The sequence below is a fragment of the Pongo abelii genome, chromosome 16 (assembly GCF_028885655.2).
Source record: "Pongo abelii isolate AG06213 chromosome 16, NHGRI_mPonAbe1-v2.0_pri, whole genome shotgun sequence".
Lineage (NCBI taxonomy): Eukaryota > Metazoa > Chordata > Mammalia > Primates > Hominidae > Pongo > Pongo abelii.
In genome coordinates this window covers 43,375,475-43,396,234 of record NC_072001.2, presented here as the reverse complement: position 1 = coordinate 43,396,234, position 20,760 = coordinate 43,375,475, and the positions used below count along the sequence as shown (strand labels likewise).

The window sequence follows — 20,760 nt, the reverse complement described above, 5'->3', positions numbered from 1 at the left end:
TTCAAAGGAGTACACATAAAATATATGCACAGTTCGAAGAGTAGTACAATAAAGGTATTGTATTACTTTAGGTAGAGGTAAAAGTACCCCCTCTACCTGGGCGGGAAGGCTGCCTAGGGGTTGGCGCCCAAGCACCTGGGGACCAGCTTCCTCCAGCGAGGCACTGCTGAGTACCCGCTCCGATTGAGCCTCTCCGCAGGCTGAGCTCGAACTCCTGCCCTCAGGCGATCCTCCCTGGAGCCTCTCCTGGAAACAGCAGTTTCCAGCGCCGGGGATGGCCGTCCGCCCACCGTCCCCTTTGTCTCTGCCAGTCCTGGGGATGTGGCTCCCCTCAGCAGGCACCACGTTTTCCATGGCTGAGGCAAGGACAGGCCTCCTGCCAGGAAACCCAACATGGTGAGAAACCTGGTTGACTCTTGGGCCTCACTTTTCTCACCACGGAACCCGAGCGCCCGGGGAAGAGTTTCCCTGTGCCTGGTTCCTGGTGTAGGGCTCAGTGGCGGAGAGGGGCGTGGCGGATGTGGAAGCCCGATTTTCCTACTGTCTGCTCGGAAGATTTTCACTTCTCCGTGCCGCCGGCATCTGTCTCATCCTCAAATCTGAGCTGTAGGTTGTAGTTGGGGAAAATCTCGGGTCCGCATATGTGTTTTTGGCTTTCTGGGGCGGGGAAGTCAAGCCGCCATTTTAAAACCGGAAGTTCCCTTTCTCCCTGAATCATCTCGGCTCAGCCAGAAGTTAGAAGATGGAAGCGGCACTGGCTCACGACGAATCCCAGCGATGTGGGATGCCGAGGCGGGAGGATCGCCTGAGGGCAGGAGTTCGAGACCAGCCTCGGCAACATAGAAAGACCCCTCCCCCCACCCCGTCTCTACAAAAAATACAAAAATTAGTCGGATGGTGTGGCGCGTCTGTAATCCCAGCTACTCGGGAGGCTGAGGTGGGAGGATTGCTTGAGCCCAGAAGTTCGAGACCAGCCCGAACAACATAGCGAGACCTCACCCTTACAAAAACAAATTTTTTTTGGAGACAAGGTCTGTCACCCGGGCTTTCGCCTGGGCTGGAATACACTGGCATGATCTCGGCTCACTGCACTCTCCGCCTTGCGGGCTCAAATAATCTTCCCTCCTCCTGAGTGGCTGGGACCACAGGTGTGGGCAGCCACGCCTGGCTAATTTTTTGGTTTTGGGTTGTTGTTGGGACTTTTTTTTTCTTTTTCTTTTTTTTTTTTTTTTTTTTTTGAGTAGAGACGAGGTTTCACCGGGTTGTCCAGGCTGGTCTTTGTAGTCCTGGACTCAAGCGATCCACTAGCTTTGGCCTCCCAAAGTGCAAGGATTACAGGTGTGAACCACGGTGCTCAGCAAATTTTTGTATTTTTAGTAGAGACGGGGTTGCGCCATGTTGGCCAGGCTGGTCTCGAACTCCTGACCTCAGGCGATCCGCCCGCCTCAGCCTCCGAAAGTGCTGGGATTACAGGCGTGAGTCACCATGCCCGGCCGAAAAACATTTGGGGAAAAAAAACATTCAAAGGAGTACACATAAAATATACCCACAGGTTCGAAGAGTAATACAATAAACGCTCCGGTACCCACCTGCTCCGTCTACCTGGGGGTAAGGCTGCCTAGGGGTTGGCGCCCAAGCACCTGGGGACTGACCTCCTCCAGTTCGGTGCTGCTGAGTACCCGCTCTGATTGGCTACAGAGCAGTTTCCAGGGCCGGGGATGGTGGTCCGCCCACCGTCCCTTTTGTCTCTGCCAGTCCTGGGGATGTGGCTCCCCTCAGCAGGCACCACGTTTTCCATGGCTGAGGCAAGGACAGGCCTCCTACCAGCAAACCCAATATGGTGGGAAAGCTGGCTGACACTTGGGCCTCACTTTTCCCACTACGGAACCCGCGCGCCGAGGGAAGTTTCCCCGTGCCTGCTGCAGGGCTCAGTGGTGGGGAGGGGCTTGGCGGATGTGAAAGCCCGATTTTTCTTACCGCCTGCTCGGAAGATTTTCATTTCTCCGTGGTCCCGGGATCTGTCTCATCCTCAAATCTGAGCTCCAGATTCTCGCTGAGGAAAATCTCGGGGCTGCATATTTGTTTTTGGCTTTCTGGGGGGCGGGGAAGTCAAGCCGCCATTTTAAAACCGGAAGTCCTCTTTCTCCCTCAATCATCTTCTGGCTCAGCCAGAAGTTAGAAAACTGAGGCGCCCACTGAGTTCATGCATGGAATCCCAGCGATGTGGGATGCCCAGGCGGGAGGATCGCCTAAGGGCAGGAGTTCGAGACCAGCCTCGGCAACATGGAGAGACACCCCACTGCCCCCCCGTACCTCGCACCCCGTCTCTACAAAAAATACAAAAATTAGTCGGACGGTAGCGCGCGTCTGTAATCCCGGCTACTCGGGAGGCTTGAGCTCAGGAGTTCGAGACCAGCCCGAACAACATAGCGAGACCTCACCTCTACAAAAAGAATTTTTTTTTTTTTTTTTTTTTTGAGACGGAGTCTCACTCTGTCGCCCAGGCTGGAGTGCAGTGGCGCGATCTCGGCTCACTGCAAGCTCTGCCTGCCGGGGTTCACGCCATTCTCCTGCCTCAGCCTCCCGAGTAGCTGGGACTACAGGTGCCCGCCACCGCGCCCGGCTAATTTTTTATATTTTTAGTAGAGACGCGTTTTCACCGTGTTAGCCAGGATGGTCTCGATCTCCTGACCTTGTGATCTGCCCGCCTCGGCCTCCCAAAGTGCTGGGATTGCAGGCGTGAGCCACCGCGCTCAGCCAACAATTTTTTTTTGTAGACGAGGTCACACTCTGTCACCCAGGCTGGAATGCAGTGGTATGATCTCAGCTCACTGCACCCTCCACCTTGCGGACCCAAATAATCCTTCCTCCTCCCCAGTAGCTGGGACCACAGGTGTGGGCAGCCACGCCTGGCTAATTTTTAGTTTTGGGTGGTTGTTGTTGGGATTTTTTTTTTAATTTAATTTTTTTTTTTGGTAGAGACGGGGTTTCGCCATGTTGCCCAAGCTGGTCTTTGTAGTCCTGGATTCAAGCGATCCGCGAGCCTTGGCCTCCCAAAGTAAAAGTGCAAGGATTACAGGCGTGAGCCATGGTGCCCAGCGAATTTTTGTATTTTTAGTAGAGACGGGGTTGTACCATGTTGGCCAGACTGGTCTCCAACTCCTGACCTCAGGTGATCTGCCCGCCTCAGCCTCCCAAAGTGCTGGGATTATAGGCGTGAGTCACCGTGCCCGGCCGAAAACCTAACTTTTGGAAAAAAAAAATTCAAAGGAGTACACCTAAAATATACGCACAGTTCGAAGAGTAATACAATAAATGCTCCGGTACCCACCCGCTCCGTCTACCTGGGGGTAAGGCTGCCTAGGGGTTGGCGCCCAAGCACCTGGGGACTGGCCTCCTCCAGTTCGGCGCTGCTGAGTACCCGCTCTGATTGGCTACAGAGCAATTTCCAGGGCCAGGGATGGTGGTCCGTCCACCGTCCCCTTTGTCTCTGCCAGTCCTGGGGATGTGGCTCCCCTCAGCAGGCACCACGTTTTCCATGGCTGAGGCAAGGACACGGCTCCTGCCAGGAAACCCAACATGGTGGGAAACCTGGTTGACACTTGGGTCTCGCTCTTCTCACCACGGAACCCGCGCGCGGAGGGAAAGTTTCCCCGCGCCTGGTGTGGGACTCAGTGGTGGGGAGGGGCGTGGCGGATGTGAAAGCCTGATTTTCCTACCGCCTGCTCGGAAGGATTTTCGAAAGATTTTCACTTCTCCGTGCCCCCGGGATCTGTCTCATCCTCAAATCTGAGCTCCAGATTGTTGCTGGGGAAGATCTCGGGGCTGCATATTTGTTTTTGGCTTTCTGGGGGGCGGGGAAGTAAAGTCGCCATTTTAAAACCGGAAGTCCCTTTTTTTTCCTGAGTCATCTTCTGGCTCAGCCAGAAATTAGAAGATGGAGGCGTCCACGGGGTTCATACCTGGAATCCCAGCGATGTGGGAGGCCTAGGCGGGAGGATCACCTGAGAGCAGGAGTTCGAGACCAGTATGGTCAACGTGGAGAGACCCCTGTCTCCACAAAAATTAACCAGATGGTGGCGCGCGTCTGTAATCCCAACTACTCGGGAGGCTGAGATGGGAGTATCGCTTGAGCCCGGGAGGTCAAGGCTGCAATGAGCCGTGATTGCGCCACTGCGCAGCCTGCAGTGAGCACGTGATTGCGCCACTCTAGTCTGGGTGGCAGATAGGGACCCTGTCTCACCAGAAAAAGAAAAAAAAAAAGTATGTGAGAACATTTGGTACATGTGTTTATCTACAGGAAACAATAAACAAAGCTGGTTTAAGAGCTGATGTGAGTCTGCTAGAAACTTGTCTTTCCCAAAGCGGATTCAGAGGATCTCCACACTTGTGAAAAAGAGATTACCTGGTCAAACAAGTTGGGAAGAAGAACAGTGTATGTTCTGTTGTCTACACCTCTCACGCAAATATAGGAGACACATTAACGTATTAGGAAAAATAAACATTCTGCAGTCATCTTTTAAATGTTGTGTAAGTCTGGATTTCCCTAACATATTTGACCACCAAAATTTTCACAAGGCCTGTCACCAGAATGCAACTTGTATTGTTCCTCTGGGGAAATGCTAGCACCTGCCTGGCTCAAGGTAGGCACTCACTAATGACCCTGGCAATGCATGAATGGTTTTCTGACCAGTGATGCTCATGACAGCACACTCTGAATGGTAAAGTATCTACACCCCTGAGAAAAGTTGTGGCTCCGGAGGGAAAAGGAATGAGGACAAAGCCATAGCACTGTAGTCAAAGAGAGGGGCAGAGGGGGAAAACCAACACAAGATTGGCAAATTTGCTTTGTGGGTACAAGGAGGCATCATCCTAATGTTTGCAACATTATCCTAATGTTTCAGGTGGTGCTTTCCAGGAGGAAAGGGATGCCTTGAATTATGAAAAATAAAGCATAAGATCTTGTTATTTCACTTGTGTTTTAACCAGCAAGAGTCTCATTAACAATTATTAAATTAACAATTATTTAAAAAATGTTACTGTTCCAATAGCAGTTTAAGAATACAAGCTACTGAGCAAAATGTGTAAACACATTGTGAAGCTGCTTCCTAACCTGCTGGACATGGCCAGGGAACGTACACACAAGTAACATTTTCATCACAAACACCTACACTTAACAAGATTAGAGCAAGGACAATTAAAAATGATACTGTCAGGCCGGATGCGGTGGCTCATGCCTGTAATCCCAGCACTTTGGGAGGCTGAGGTGGGCGGCTCATGAGATCAGGAGATTGAGACCATCCTGGCTAACACAGTGAAACCCCACCTCTACTAAAAAATACAAAACATTAGCTGGGCATAGTGGCACACACCTGTAGTCCCAGCTACTCAGGAGGCTGAGGCAGGAGAATCTCTTGAACCCGGGAGGTGGAGGTTGCACCACTGAACTCCAGCCTGGGCGACAGAGCAAGACTCCATCTCAAAAAAAAAAAAAAAAAAAGATACTGTCAGGGCTAGGCGCAGTGGCTTATGTCTGTAATCCCAGCACTTTAGGAGGCCAAGGCAGGTAAATCCACTTGAGGCCAGGAGTTCAAGACCAGCCTGGCCAACATGGTGAAACCCTGTCTCTACTAAAAATACAAAAATTGGGTGGACGTGGTGATGCACACCTGTAATCCTAGCTACTTGGGAGGCTGAGGCACAAGAATCTCTTGAACCTGGGAGGCAGAGGTTGCAGTGAGCTGAGATCATGCCACTGCACTCCAGCTTGAGCAACAGAGCAAGACCCTGTCTTAAAAAAAAAAAAAAAAAAAAAAAGATACTAGCGGTCCAGAGAGGTGGCTCACCTATAATCCCAGTGCTCTGGGAGGCCGAGGCACGTGGATTGTTTCAGTCCAGGAGTTCAAGACCAGCTTCGGTAACATAGCAAGACCATGCCTCTACAAAAAATACAAAAATTAGCTTGGTGTGGTGGTGCATGCCTGTGGTCCCAGCTACTTGGGAGGCTGTGGGAGAATTGCTTGAGCCTGGGAGATTGAGGCTGCAGTGAGTGGTGATTATGCCACTGCACTCCAGCCTGGGCTGTTAACAAAGCAAGATCCTGTCTCAAAAACAAACACAAAAAAATAAAAATGATACTGTCCAGTTCCTGTGGGACTTATAGCCTATGATGATACACCACCAGAGAGCCAAACAGAGAAGGTCAGATTTTGAGAAAAGTGGACATCCATTTTAGGCAAACTACTATCCATTGCAATAATCAGTTAATGTTCTCTATGTAATAAAGTCTTATATGAGTGTATAGATTAAGACAGCAGTATTTTCCCCAGAGTATCACAATGCTAACTGAAGAATCCAACAGCAACAATAGTAAGTAATAATAAAGTCAGACTGAATGGGCATAGTGGCTCATGCCTGTAATCCCAACACTTTGTGTCTGAGGTGGGAGGAATGCTTGAGGCCAGGAGTTCAAGACCAGCCTGGGTAACACAGTGAGACACCCCCACTTCTACAAAACAATTTTTAAAAATTAGCCAAGTGTTAGCCAGGCACGGTGGCTCACGCCTGTAATCCCAGCACTTTGGGAGACCGAGGGGGGCGGATCACGAGGTCAGGAGATGGAGAACATCCTGGCCAACATGGTGAAACCCTGTCTCTACTAAAAATACAAAAATTAGCTGGGCGTGGTAGCGCATGCCTGTAACTCCAGCTGCTTGGGAGGCTCAAGTAGGAGGACTGCTTGAATCAGGGAGTCAGAGGTTGCAGTGAGCCAAGATTGCACCACTGCACTCCAGCCTGGTGACAGAGCAAGACTCTGTCTCAAAAAAAAAAAAAAAAAAAGAAAAGAAAAAGAAATTAGCTATGATCATATCACTGTACTCCAGCCAAAGTGACAGAGAGACCCTGTCTCAAAAAAACAAAAAACAAAAAAAAACTGGATATGTATTCCATGAGCTCCTTTGAATTTGATGCTTATTTGTGAATCCCCCTTGCATCATGACAAATCCACTGCCCATGGCCATTACTCTTGACTTTGTGAAGTGTGGAATTAGGAGCCTAGACTGTAGGCTCCTGGGAACACTCATATGTCTCAGCAGAGACCAGACAAAAATGCTTAGCAGTAGAAACACAAAGTGTCAGGGGCGCTCAGCACCCTGAATGCCATCCAGGGATTCTGAGACCACAGGATAAGGAACCCTGGTCTACCAATGGCATATTCTGCAGAAATAGAAAAGATCATCTAAAAATTTATATGGAATCTAAGAGGACTCCAAATAGTAAAAAAACAATCTGAGAGCTAAGAACAAAGCTAGAGGCCTCACACTTCTGGATTTCAAAACATGACAAAGCTATAGTAAACAAAATAGTATGGTGCTGGCATAAAGATAGTCATATAGACCAATGGAACAAAATAGGGAGCCCACACATATATGGTCAAATGATCTTCAGCAAAGATGCCAAGACTACACAATGGGGAAAGGGCAGTCTTTTCAACAAATGGTGCTGAGAAACAACATTCACATGTAAAAGAATGTAGGTGGACTCTTACCTTATGTCATATACAAAAATTAACTCAAAATGGATTAAAGACCTAAACATAAGGACTTAAAGTATAAAACTACAAGAAGAAAACATAGGAGGAAGCCTTCATGACATTGGAATGGGCAATGGTTTCTTAGATGTAACACCAAAAGCACAGGCCACAAAAGTAAAAATGAGACTACATCAAACTTAAAAACCTCTGAACAGCAAAAGAAACAATAGTGTGAAGTGGTAACCTATGGAATGGGAGAAAATACTTGCAAAGCATATATCTGATAATGGGTTAATACCCAGAATATATAAAGAATTTCTACAATTCAGTAGCAAACAAACAAACAAAAAACCCTGATTAAAAAGTGGGCAAAGGTCTTGAATAGACATTTCTCCAAAGAAGATATACAAATGGTCTACAAGCCTATAAAAGGCTAATTAGGGAAATGCAAATCATAAGCCACAGTGAATTATCATCTCACATCCATTAGGATGGCCACTATAAAAAACAAAACAAAACTGTAAAACAGTGTTAGTCAGCGACAGTGGCACATGCCTGTAGTTCCAGCTACTCAGGAGGCTGAGGCAGGAGGTTTGCTTGAGCCCAAGAATGTGAGTCAAGCCTGGGCAACCTAGGGAAACCCCATCACAAACAAGTATTGATGAGGATGTAGAGAAATTGAAAACCTTGCACACTGTTGGTAGGATTGTAAATAGTGCATCTACTATGGAAAACACTATGGAGGTTCCTCAAAAACTTAAAAATAGAGCTACCATATGATCCAATAATCCCACTTCTGGGAATATAGCCAAAAGACTTGAAATAAAGATCTCAAAGAAATATTTGCATGCCCACATTCATTTCCTCATTATTCACAATAACCAAGATGTGAAAACAACCTAATGTCCATTGTTGGATGAAAGAAAGAAAATGTGGTGTAATAATGAAGTATTATTCAGCCTTAGAAAGAAGGAAATTCAGGTACATATTACAACATGGATGAACCTTGAGGACATTATGCTAAGCAAAATAAGCCAGTCAAAAAGACAAATACTGTATGATTCCACTTATATGAGGTATCTAAAGTAATCATACTCATAGAAACAGAAAGTAGAGTGGTAGTTGCCAGGGGATGGTGGGGAGGGAGGGGAGATGGGGAATTGTTCAATGGGAATAGAGTTTCAGTCATGCAAAATGAAAAGGTTATGGAGCTCTACTGTACAGCAGTGTGTGTGTAGTTAATACTGTGCTGTACATTTAAAAATTGTTAAGAGGGTAAATTGATGTTACGTGTTTTTTATCACAAAACAAAAACAAAACCATGGTCTAGAAACATCCTTTCTTTCTTTGCTGCATCTACTGTGAGAATGAAGACCATTTTCAGCAATCAGACTATCGACATTCCAGAAATGTCGACATTACTCTGAAAGGACACAGTTATCGTGAAAGGCCCCAGAGGAACCCTGTGGAGGAACTTCAATCACATCAATGTAGAACTCAATCTTCTTGGAAAGAAAAAAAAAAAAGAGGCTCCCGGTTGACAAATGGTGCAGTAACAGAAAGGAACTGGTTACCATTCAGACTATTTGTAGTCACATACAGAACATGATCAAGGGTGTGACACTGGGCTTCTGTTACAAGATGAGGTCTGTGTATGTTCACTTCCCCATCAACATCATTATCTAAGAGAATGGGTCTCTTGTTGAAATCCGAAATTTCTTGGGTGAAAAATACATCCACAGGGTTCAGATGAGACCAGGTGTTGCTTGTTCAGTATCTCAAGCCCAAAAAGGTGAATTAATCCTTGAAGAAAATAACATTGAGCTTGTTTCAAATTCAGCAAGCCACAACAGTTAAAAACAAGGATATCAGGAAATTTTTGGATGGCATATATGTCTCTGAAAAACGAACTGTTCAGCAGGCTGATGACTAAGACTAAGAGTTGTCCAGCTACAGAAGCAAGATGTCAGATGACTCCTAAAACCTACTTGTGATATTTAAATGATGCAATAAAAGACCTATTGATTTGGGGGGAAAAAAAAAGAAACATCCTTTAATGCTGCTCTGGGTGATGTTCCTCAAGCTGTATCCTCCAGCCAGGTCCTGGAAGACTTATTTTCCAGGATTCTTCTAGAAAAGGAATGTAAAACTGAGCTTTCTAGACACTTCAAGAGCTGGAATGACAGAAGAGAAACCACCCGATATCAAGGAGTCAGGTGTGGTGATACAAGGACTTGTATTTTTGAGTAAGGACACGACACCACAGAGGAAGATGGCAGAGAAGAGAGTGTCTCCTGAGGGCAGGGAGGAGGCAATGCCAAGAGGAAGCTGCCCCCAAAGAAGGGCACAGCCATGGGACTAGAGCACTGTCCAAGGCTGGCCGCCACTCCACAGGCTGTTGAGTAACACGGAAACATACAGTGAGGTCACCAGAACAATTGGAAAAGCTATCATGTTGTGGAGGGGCAATGTGAGCAGCTGGGATGTTCAAAAGATTAGTTGGGGAGCAGGACAGAGAGAGGTCTGCCATTCTGGGAATGACAATGCCATCTTGAATGGAACTTGGAGTCCAATAAGGGCTACACATCATTTAAAAACATTAACTGGTAAATTGCTTAATATTTGATCTTTGAGGGGGTCAAAGTGAATCACTACTTTGTGAGTCCTTTGAGACAGACTTTAAAGTTTAATCCTGTGACATTTTGTAGGTTTTCTAATTTTCATTATAACAATTATAGGCCTGGCCACAGATTTAAGAAAGAATCTATCGGCTGGGTGTGGTAGCTCATGCCTGTAATCCCAGCACTTTGGGAGGCTGAGGTGGGTAGATCATGAGGTCAGGAGATTGAGACCATCCTGGCTAACACAGTAAAACCCCATCTCTACTAAAAATTCAAAAAATTAGCCAGGTGTTATGGCAGGCGCCTGTAGTCCCAGCTACTCGGGAGGCTGAGGCAGGAGAATAATGGCCTGAACCCAGGAGGCGGAGCTTGCAGTGAGCTGAGATAGTGCCACTGCACTCCCAACCTGGGTGACAGAGTGAGACTCTGCCTCAAAAAAAAAAAAAAATATATATATATATATATATATATACACACACACACACACACACACACATAGATATTTATATATTATATATATTATATATATGAATATAATTATAGAAAACATAAATGCTTTCCCAGAAGTAGACTAGGAAAGGGGAATATTTATGTACAACATGTTCAGCCCAACTTGTCCCCTTGGCAGCATGACATTGTGGTCCCTTCACCTCCTGCTTGGTGCTTACATGACAAAGAAGCCGTACCTTGAGAAATTCAAACAGCAGTCCAACAAGGCTTACTGTAATAAAACCACCAATATGCTTCTGTTCTCATAATGTGGAAAAGTGACTTGGGACAAACCCAGGAATCACACACTTGACATCTCCAGAAATTACTAGGTAATTTGCTACTTAATCCTGTATCTGGGAAGACTTGGAAATCAAGTCACTCTAATGTCTGAGACCTGAACTCAGTCATTCAAAAGAAACAGGGGTGAACTAAAGAGGGAAACATGGGCTGGGCGTGGTAGCTCACGCCTGTAATCCCAGCACTTTGGGGTGGGTGGATCACGAGGTCAGGAGATCGAGACCATCCTGGCTAACACAGTGAAACCCCGTCTCTATTAAAAATACAAAAAAATTAGCCGGGCGTGGTGGCACGCGCCTGTAATCCCAGCTACTTGGGAGGCTGAGGCAGGAGAATGGCGTGAACCCGGGAGGCGGAGCTTGCAGTGAGCCGAGATTGCGCCACTGCACTCCAACCTGGGCGACAGAGCGAGACTCCGTCTCAAAAAAATAATAATAATAAAAATAAATAAAGAGGAAAACATAAAGAGTTATCAGTAAGTAACAGAGCGCAACATTTCTCGTGCGTGAGTAAAGTACCCCCAATTAAAGAATAAGAAAAAATGCCTAGATCTCTGGGCATGTACTCAAGCAAGCACAAACATGAAGCTAAGGACACATATGCTAAGTAAAAGAAACCCAAAACTTACAAATTCAAACAAAATTACAACAGAAACAATTCAAATTAACGTCGTTAACTTTATATGGCAAATGCGACTGTGTTTTCTGCAACTGAATTCTACGCACCTGACTCTGGTGCCGCCTGCTGGAGTACAGGTTTTTTGAGTTTAGCAACTTCATTTTACTAAGGGCTCAACTTCTCCACCATTTTTTAAAATATCATCACCATTACTTATTAGGTCAGCCTGTTTTTTTCCTAATCAGAATGGAACAATTTGGGTGGAGCTGCTGTGCACCACCTCTGTTGTAAATGTCAACCCAGAAGCTGCAATGGAGTGGCGGTGCTCTGTATAAGGCAGTCATTCCAGCCACTAGGAATTTTATATAATAATTTGTTTAATTACCATCAATATTTAAAGTTCAAAATTAGAAGACTCCAAAAATACTTCCTTGATTCCTTGTTTAACAAAAACTTCCATAGCCTAAACCCAAGGCTCTTAACCTTTTTTTATAGCACAGCCCCCTTTGGTGGTTTGGTGAAGCCTCAGAAAAATGCTTTGCATAAAAAATACATCAGATTGCAAATGAAACTAATTATATTGAAATGAAACTAATTATATTGAAATTGAGTTATCAAAATATTAAAAATATTTTATATAATACAATATTGATATGTATAGCATTCCCCGTCCCCTTATCTGTGGTTTTGCTTTCTGCAATTTCAGCTACTTGCAGTCAACCATGGTCCAAAAATATTAAGTGAGAAATGCCAGAAATAAACAATTCATAAATTTTAAATTGCACACCATTCTGAGTAGCATGATGGAACCTGGCACCATCCCACACTATCCCTTTCTCTTCACAAGAAGAAAAGTACACAAGAATACAGTACAATAAGATATTCTGAGAATAAGAGAGATATATCACATTCATATACCTTTTATTACAATATAATTTCTCTGGGGCCAGGCACCGTGGCTCACGCCTGTAATCCCAGCACTTTGGGAGGCCTAGGTGGGTGGATCATGAGGTCAGGAGATCGAGACCATCCTGGCTAACACGGTGAAACCCTGTCTCTACTAAAAATACAAAAAATTAGCCAGGTGTGGTGGCGGGCACCTGTAGTCCCAGCTACTTGGGAGGCTTAGGCAGGAGAATGGGCATGAACCTGGGAGGCGGAGCTTGCAGTGAGCCAAGATTGCACCACTGCACTCCAGCCTGGGCAACAGAGCGAGACTGTGTCTCAAAAAAAAAAAAAAAAAAAAAAAATATATATATATATATATAAATAAAATTTCTCCATTTTATTATTGGTTATAGTTGTCAGTCTCTTACCATGTCTCATATATAAATTAAACTTTATCATAGTTATGTATGTATGTATAGAAAAAAACATGGTATATGTAGGGTTTGGTACTAGTCACAGTTCCACTGGGGCTGTTGGAACCATTTCCCTCATGGGCAGAGGGGGACTACTATACCTATGAACGCATTAAGGATCTAGCAACAGATTTAATAATTTCCATACTTTCTTTTTTTTTTTAATTTTTTAAAAAATTAAAAAAAAAATTTTTTTTTTAATTTCCATACTTTCTAAGTGGTGGTGAGAATAATTGACATTTCAACAACTGTAAAGTGATATAAAAATATCTATGATTTCTATAAATGACAAAGTCACAGATTTTACTATTTCATAAAATATTTTATATATTTCAGAAGAGGTTAGTGAAAATAGGTAACATTTCCCCCAACTTTACCAATGCCCTGAATTCTGTCCACAGACCCCTAAGGGGTCCTGAACACCCCAGGTAATGATGCTTGGCCTAAACCTTACCCAAATAAGATGGTTAAAGTAATATACATGTATGCAAGAGTAACTGCAGGCTTGGATAATTAGGATCTGCCCAGGCATATGGACCATCCATCTCTCTCCTTTCATGGAGAAGCATGGCCAGGCCCCAAACCCAGCACTCCTGGCCAGCAGGTCTCTGAACGTCTGTGGAACCATTCTATGAGAAGCTTAACTCTCCTGGCATGATGAGGTTCTTACCTGGATTTTCTCCTTTTACCCTTTTCTCTTAAAGAGTCACTGCAGGGGGAGGTGTCATCCTCCCCTTACTTCTCAGGCACTCTGCCCAGGGAGGAGCTCCACATTCCATGGCACACTTGTGTGGCTCCCAGCCCAGGAGGAAAGACCTTAAAGAGATTGCTCATCCCCTGGGAATAGGAGGGTAACTCCCCAGAGTGCAAGGACCGCCGTGGCTGTTATGCAACTGATCATGAGGAGACCCCCCCAGAGTAAGAAGGTACCAGCCAGCCATGTGGATGCCCCCTCCACCACTCTCTGGCTGGAAAGGGCGGAAATGTCCTAGGGTTGCTAGGCAACGGGACAGAATTCAGTGATGACTGTACCCAGAGGATTGTTACATCCTAAGTTGTGTGTGTGGTATGTGTGTGTGATGTGATGCATCACTTTCCCGGAGGTCTAGAAGGGGCAGAAAAAGTCATATTTCTAAGATAGCCTAAAAGGACCACTTCGGGTGGAGGGGTTCCAGACAGGGCTGACTATGGAGGCCAGGGCTCACTGCAGATAGTATGTTGCAGGTGTCCTTTCCCCTGGATTACCCTTCTTTCTCCCAAGCCAGACCCTGTCAAGCTCTGCTGCTCGTTTGTGGCTAAAGGGGGCTGTTCAAGGTGCTAAAGGGGGCTGATAAATGAAGCCATCATAAAAAGAACCCATCTGCTAAGACATTACAGCTGCACGAGATATGAGTGCACAAAGCAAACTACCAGCATCCAGTCCCAGGGCAGCCTCTTAATAGCTATGGGGCAGCCCTCTCTGAGCCTCAGCCCCCATTTCCATAAAATGAAGTCAAAAAACCTATCAGAGTTACTATGAGGACGAAATGTGCAGGTCCACTGGAATCTGACACAAGGAAGCCACCAGAAAATCTAAATTAAGGGATATTCTGCAAAACAGCAGATTTGAATGCTTCAAAATGGCAATGGTATGAAAGACCAAAAAAAAAAAATAATAATAAGATGAAAGCTTGTTTTAGATTAGAAGAGGCTGAAAAGCCATGACAACAAAATGTAGTGCATGACCCTTGATTGAAAGCCGAATTTTGTTTTTTCTTTAAGAGATAAGGTGTCGCTAAGTTGCCCAGGCTGGTGTCTATCTCCTGGCCTTAAGCAATCTGCCCTCCTTGGCCTCCCCAAGTGTTGGGATTACAGGTATGAGCCACCGTGCCCCGCCTAATTCCTGGATTTTTTTTTTAAGTCATAACACACATTGTTCAGGCAATTGGGAAAATTTGAATGTGGACTTATATAATACTGTTGTATTAATGTAAAATGCCTTAGTTTTGAGTACGGTATTCAGTTAGATAGCAGAGTGTTCTTTTCCTTAGGAGACACATGCAGAAGTTTTTTGGGATGAAGCATCATGATGTCTATAATGGAGTCTCAAAAGGTTTAGCCTACCATACATATATAGAGACAAAACAAATATGGCAAATGTTCAACGGTGAATCTAGGTCGTGGATGTTCACTGTCATAAAATAGTTATAAAAGTAGTTCAATGGGCATCTTCAAAATAAAGAAAAGGAAAAAGGTGTACTGACCCCTCTTAGCACAGGGTCTGGCACAAAGAAGTAATTGGCAAGTGGTGGCTCCTTACTATGATGAGTTGGCTTTTGCATCTACATGGGGATGATTTCCTAAACCAAGAGAACAATGCCGTAGAACAGTGGAATGACAGGCTTCTGGCGTGGGATGGTGGCAGGATTTTGGGTGCTGGAGCCTTCCCACTATGCCTGGCTCTTTAAGGAGTATGAACAGTACTCCCAGATACAGAGGGCTCCCCCGCCTCAGATGGCGGCATCATGATCTTCACACTGTGGGAGGAAGATGTCTGAGCCCAACAAGATTAGGTCATCAGCCAAGTTCAGAGTCTGGCCTTCAGACTTCTCTGTGGAAGGTAAGGAATTAGAGCTGAAGCTGATGCTTTGCATCCTAGCCCTGTTGGAGGCAGCCCCCTAGGTGCAGAATTCAGAGAGCAGATAATACCTTTGTGAGAATGAGGAGGTGCTCCTTCCTTCCTCTGGAGACCCAGCCTGTGTCCTGGTATCGGCTGCACAGACACACACAGCAGCCCTGATCAATCCATTGTATGTAATATTGGCTTCCATTTATTGAATGTCAGGCACTTTCTGTGACTTATTTTGAAACCTCACAACAATTCATCAAGATAGATATTATTTTGCTCATTTCACTTGTGAGGAAACAGAAGGTTTAAAGGCTTGCTCAGCCGGCCCAGCCAATAAGTGCCAGAGCAAAAGAGCAAGAATCTGAATCTAGGACTTCCTGACTCCTAAGCTCTCATGCCACTGCTGCACTCCATTCTTCTGTGTGTGGAGTTTTATGCTGTGCAAAACTCCCTTCCTTGTGTGGTCTGCAAGATCACATAAGGTGGTGAAGGTGACAAGTGAGGAGACTGAGACTCAGAGAAGGGACTTGCTCAAGATCATCAGAAGCTTGTGGCAGAGCCTGGACTAGAATGCCAGAATCTGCTTGCTCTGTCTCCTTTATAACCAAGAGACTCTAACAACCATCAGAGGCCAAGCCCAGGACCCAGCTCTGCCTTGACCACTTCTTCCATCCTGGACCCCAAGCCTCTGCTATTGCCTCTTTAGTGGAACATCTCTCCTTCCTTCCAGTTGTCTCATTTTAAGAGGCAATATGCCAACCGCCAGATGTCCATTGAGATTTGCGATTTCTCTTCCTGCAGAAGTTCCTCTTCCCAACCATCATTCCATTCGTCCATTTATCCATCCAACTACTTATCTACCTGGTCATCTGTCCTTCCATTCACACATGTTACACACATACCTCTCCCTCCATCTGATCAATCATTAGGCCCTCCACTGATTCAACATTTATCAAGCACCTGCTACTACTAAGTACCAAGTACAAAGAGGAACAAGACCTGGCTCTTGCCTTTGGAAAGCCTCAGTTTGTAGGACAGACAAGTAACAGCATGGGTTGAAAGCTCTCCTAGAAGTATGCACTAGGAACCGTGGGACTTCAGAGGAAGAAAGGGCTAGCTAGTCAGTAGCTGAGAAAGGTCTCAGGGAGGGCCAGCATCTGAGCTGCAATTATGAGTCTCCTTCCTTTTCTCTTCCTCCTCTGTGGCCATCGCTCCCCCAGTCCTCCATCTAGTCATTTTTTTATCTGTTGGTACCTGGGCTGAGGATAGTCTCAGCGGGCAAAAATCAAAGACACCTCCCCAAAAGTTGCACAGGGGCTAGCGTTTTCCTTCCTGGCTTTCCTGCCATAGGTAGGCCAGCTCATTCTCTTTCATCTGTCAGAACAGCTCTCTTTTTTTTATTACTGGACACCTGTACCTAGGCAGCAGAACTTCTAGGAGCCTGGCCTGCCACTGTGTCTGTCAGCTTCTATGGAAGAGGCTTATTATAAATTCTCATGGGGGAGAGAGAGATGCCTGTGCTGCCAGGAGTCAGCTGACCCCCAACTCTGCTTAGCTCCTCAACCAGAAAGACTGGCCCCACCCAACCAACCCCACTATTCTTGGGCCTGCTTCCAGTGCCTTCCTCCAGGCAGCCTGTGGCCCTTCGAAGCAGCACATTAAGAGCCCAGCCTGATCTCCACCTCCCGTGGACTCCTCTGCTCTGGTGGCCCTTCTGGCCGTGGTGCTTGGATTCTGAGGACTCTGCTGCCCCTGGGCTCTGGCAGGAGTCACAGAGGCAGCTCTATCTCTCCAGCACTGAGAACAGAAAAATAATCAGGTGATGCTTGGTGGGCTCCTGCTCCTTGGGCTGCTGTGAGGCTGAATATCTGCTTTTCTCCATCTGCAACCCAGCAGTGAGGCAGCAGCCCAGCCAAGTCTGGGGACACTGCTGGGCCACTGGCAGGAATAGCACCACAGGCTCCTCCTTCCTGAACCCTTGAAGCTCCTCATCTCTCTCTGCTCCCCAGTGCCCTACCCCCAGGCTGAGGCTGGCACAGCTTTCCTGCTAGAGGGTTCAGCGGGCAGTAAATGACCTTGCCTGAAATTGGTCCTCCTTGTCCCCTCACAATGACAGATCAGGGCTGATCCTGTGATTCCCTTTGCCTCTATGAGTTCTCCTCTGTAGATGAATCCTCTGTTGAAGCAAGGATCAGGCAGTGATGAGCTGAAGAGCTCAGTAGAAGGATGCTACAGAAAATCTGGCATTCATATGCATGCAGGTCCCTGGACACTCTCTTTGAGGGAATTTCCCTTCCCTCTCAGGCTGCCCCTGGAGTTTAAGTCCAGCCAGATAATCACATTGAGAGGAAGACTGGATGATATCCCGGAAAGGTCCGTGACACTAGCATCTAGATTCGGCCTCTGGGTGAGTCTGCTCCCTCCACCCCAGCTAAGGATGTGAGCCTATGAGAGAGGAAAGTAGACAAAGGCGAGCATCAATATCCACCAATTAAGGACAAAGACACAAACCAAACATAATCAAAACCTGCAGCGAGTTGGGTAAATTGCAGAGAAAATGTCCTGAAAATTATAGCATGAGCATTTCAGCACAGTGATGGCGCATGTCTTCCATGCTCAAATGAAGGGCAGAGGCTGGGTGCGGTGGCTCACATCTGTAATCCCAGCACTTTGGGAGGCCAAGGTGGGTGGATCACTTGAGGTTAGGAGTTCAAGACCAGCCTGGCCAACATGGCAAAACCCCATCTCTACTAAGAATACAAAAATTAGCCGAGCATGGTGGCACATGCCTGTAGTCCCAGCTACTGGGGAGGCTGAGGCACAAGAAATGCTGGAACCTAGGAGGCGGAGATTGCAGTGAGCCGAGATCATGCCACTGTACTCCACCCTGGGCGACAGAGCAAGACAGTCTCAAAAAAAAAAAAGGAGGGCAGAGGCAGTGGTCCAGCTATAAAGCCAGGGGATGACCATGGGGGAGAGTTTAGTTCAGTACCCCCAGGACACCTAGAGCTCTTGCTAGGCCCACAGCTGTTTTCTGGTTGTTTGAAAGGTCACTGTGTCAACAAAACCCCTGGGGGCCAACACCTATAAGTCACAGCAGACATGCCAGGTCTGCGCAGAGGTGCACTGCTCAGCTTGTTCTTCAAGAGAACTTGCTGGGAGAAGTGCAGCTGGCTGAGAGCCTCCAGCTGCCACACCTTTCTGTCTGGCTCAATATTCAGGTTTCCCCTGGCTGCTTCTACCCAACGCCTGAACATGCCTGGGGTGCTAACGCTGCAACATTTCTGCCCACAGAGAGCCCCTCTAATAGGCAATGTTTGCCTGCGATTCTCCACTGGCCTTTCAGAGACTTTCTCGAGCTGCACTGTAATCTGAGACTCTTCCTACCCAATGCTTCCTTCCTTCTCTCCTTTCACAAGTGTAGGCTCTTTCTGCCTCCTGCTCTTCCCTTCTCCTTTATCCTCCACAGGTGTTTTCCCCAATAAATCTCTTGCACATCTAATTCTGTCTTTGTATCTGCTTCTCAGAGGATCTGAACTGATAGTCTAGTACATTCATGGTCTGGGTCCAACAGTACTGGAAAGTTGATCTTCAGGTAGGCAAACCTAGGGGATTTTCTAATAGCTGGAGAGACTTGTGAACAGAATCATTTGTGCAGTATTCAGAAGGAGGACTGGAGAAGGGGACATGAATCAGAGAACAGGAACATGAGGCACATCACAAATCCAATAAGCTGGGTAGTTTATAATGCATATTCATTTTGAGGGGAACAAACCTTAAATGGACAACAGTGGATTGGGTAAAGAAAATGTGGTACATATACACCATAGAAAACTACACAGCCATAAAAAAGAGCAAAATCATGTCCTTTGCAGCAACATGGATGGAGCTAGAGGCCATTATTCTAAGCAAATTAACACCAGCAACAGAAAACCAAATACTTCATGGTCTCACCTATAAGTGGAAGCTAAACAGTGAGTATACATGGCCGCAAAGAAGAAAACAATGGACACTGGGACCACTTGAGGGTGAAAGGTGGGAGGACAGTGAGGATCCAAAAACTACCCAGTGAGTACTACGCTCATTACCTGGGCAGTGAAATAATTTGCATATCAAACCCCTGCAATACACAATTTACCCATGGAACAAACCTGCACGTGTATCCCCTGAACCTAAAAGTTAGAAAGAAAAATAGAAAAAGAAAAACCTTAGTTGGAGCTGACTTTTAATCCCAACCCTGCCATCTCTTTGGGCAAGTCACTTAGGCTCAATTTCCTCATCTAGAAAATGGAAATAATGTTACTTACCTTGCTGGGTTGTGAGAATGGAGAGGACGACGCATGTAAAGCACCAGGACGGGTACTCTCAGTTCACAGTAGTTACTGTTCATTATTAGTCTTTCTCTTTAGAGCCAGGCAGGGGCTTGTTCAAAAAGAAAGATCCTTCCAGCCTGGGCAACACCCTGTCTCTACAAAAAATAGAAAAAATTAGCTGGGCGTAGTGGTGCACATCTGTAGTCCCAGCCACTCAGGAGGCTGAGGTGGGAGGATTCCTTGAGCCTGGGAAGTTGAGGCTGCAGTGAGTTATAATTGCAACACTGCACTTTAGCCTGGGCAACAGGGCAAGACCCTGTTTCAAAAAAAAAAAAGAAAAAGAAAAGAAACATCCATCCTGAGTGGGGTCTTGGGAGCTTGGCCCTGTGGTGATAGGCCCATGGAAAGGTGAGGGTTCAGTGTCCACCCAGGGGGGTGGGTCAGCTGCCCCACTCTGCCCTTGTTGTGTCCTGCAGGGGCCCTGTGAGGTGTGATGCTCCTGGGGTGTGGGGGCAGAGGCGAGAGTGGGAAGAGGAGCGGGAAGAGCCTCCAAATTTAAGGTGGTTTCTGGGCAGTAGCTTCAGATGGGATGAGAAATGGACAAGAAGTGGAGCCTGGAAGTGGAATCAGGGTCGAGACAGGAAGGCCAGCCTGCTTCGGGCTCCTCCCCTTCCTTTGTTCATAGGCCTCAGCTGTGACAGAAGTTAACTGCCCCTGTGCCTAGGGGACCTGGGTTGGGTTGTCCGGGGAGTAAGTTCTAAAGGGGCCCCTTGTCTTTTGAGGAGCCAGGCGGTAGGGTAGGGCTTGGCTCCAGAGGGTAGGGAACCACAGCAGAAGCAATGAAGAGGAGGAATCCGCCAGGCGCGGTGGCTCACGCCTGTAATCTCAGCACTTTGGGAGGCTGAGGCGGGCAGAT

The 20,760-nt window shown here is 46.4% G+C and overlaps 1 long non-coding RNA gene and 1 pseudogene across 1 annotated transcript in view; one reads left to right on the top strand and one right to left on the bottom strand.

Moving 5' to 3' along the window:
* The window catches only part of LOC129050089 (uncharacterized), a 77,735-nt gene extending 63,813 nt beyond the window's left edge, over positions 1 to 13,922 (bottom strand). Inside the window, exons 1-2 of the long non-coding RNA XR_010137150.1 lie at positions 13,594 to 13,922; positions 5,847 to 5,939 (exon numbers count right to left, since the gene is read on the bottom strand). This is a non-coding gene — a long non-coding RNA (uncharacterized LOC129050089). The remainder of the gene's footprint in view (positions 1 to 5,846; positions 5,940 to 13,593) is intronic.
* LOC100460932 (large ribosomal subunit protein uL6-like) lies at positions 8,902 to 9,489 on the top strand (annotated as a pseudogene).
* Positions 13,923 to 20,760: the final 6,838 nt, after the last annotated feature.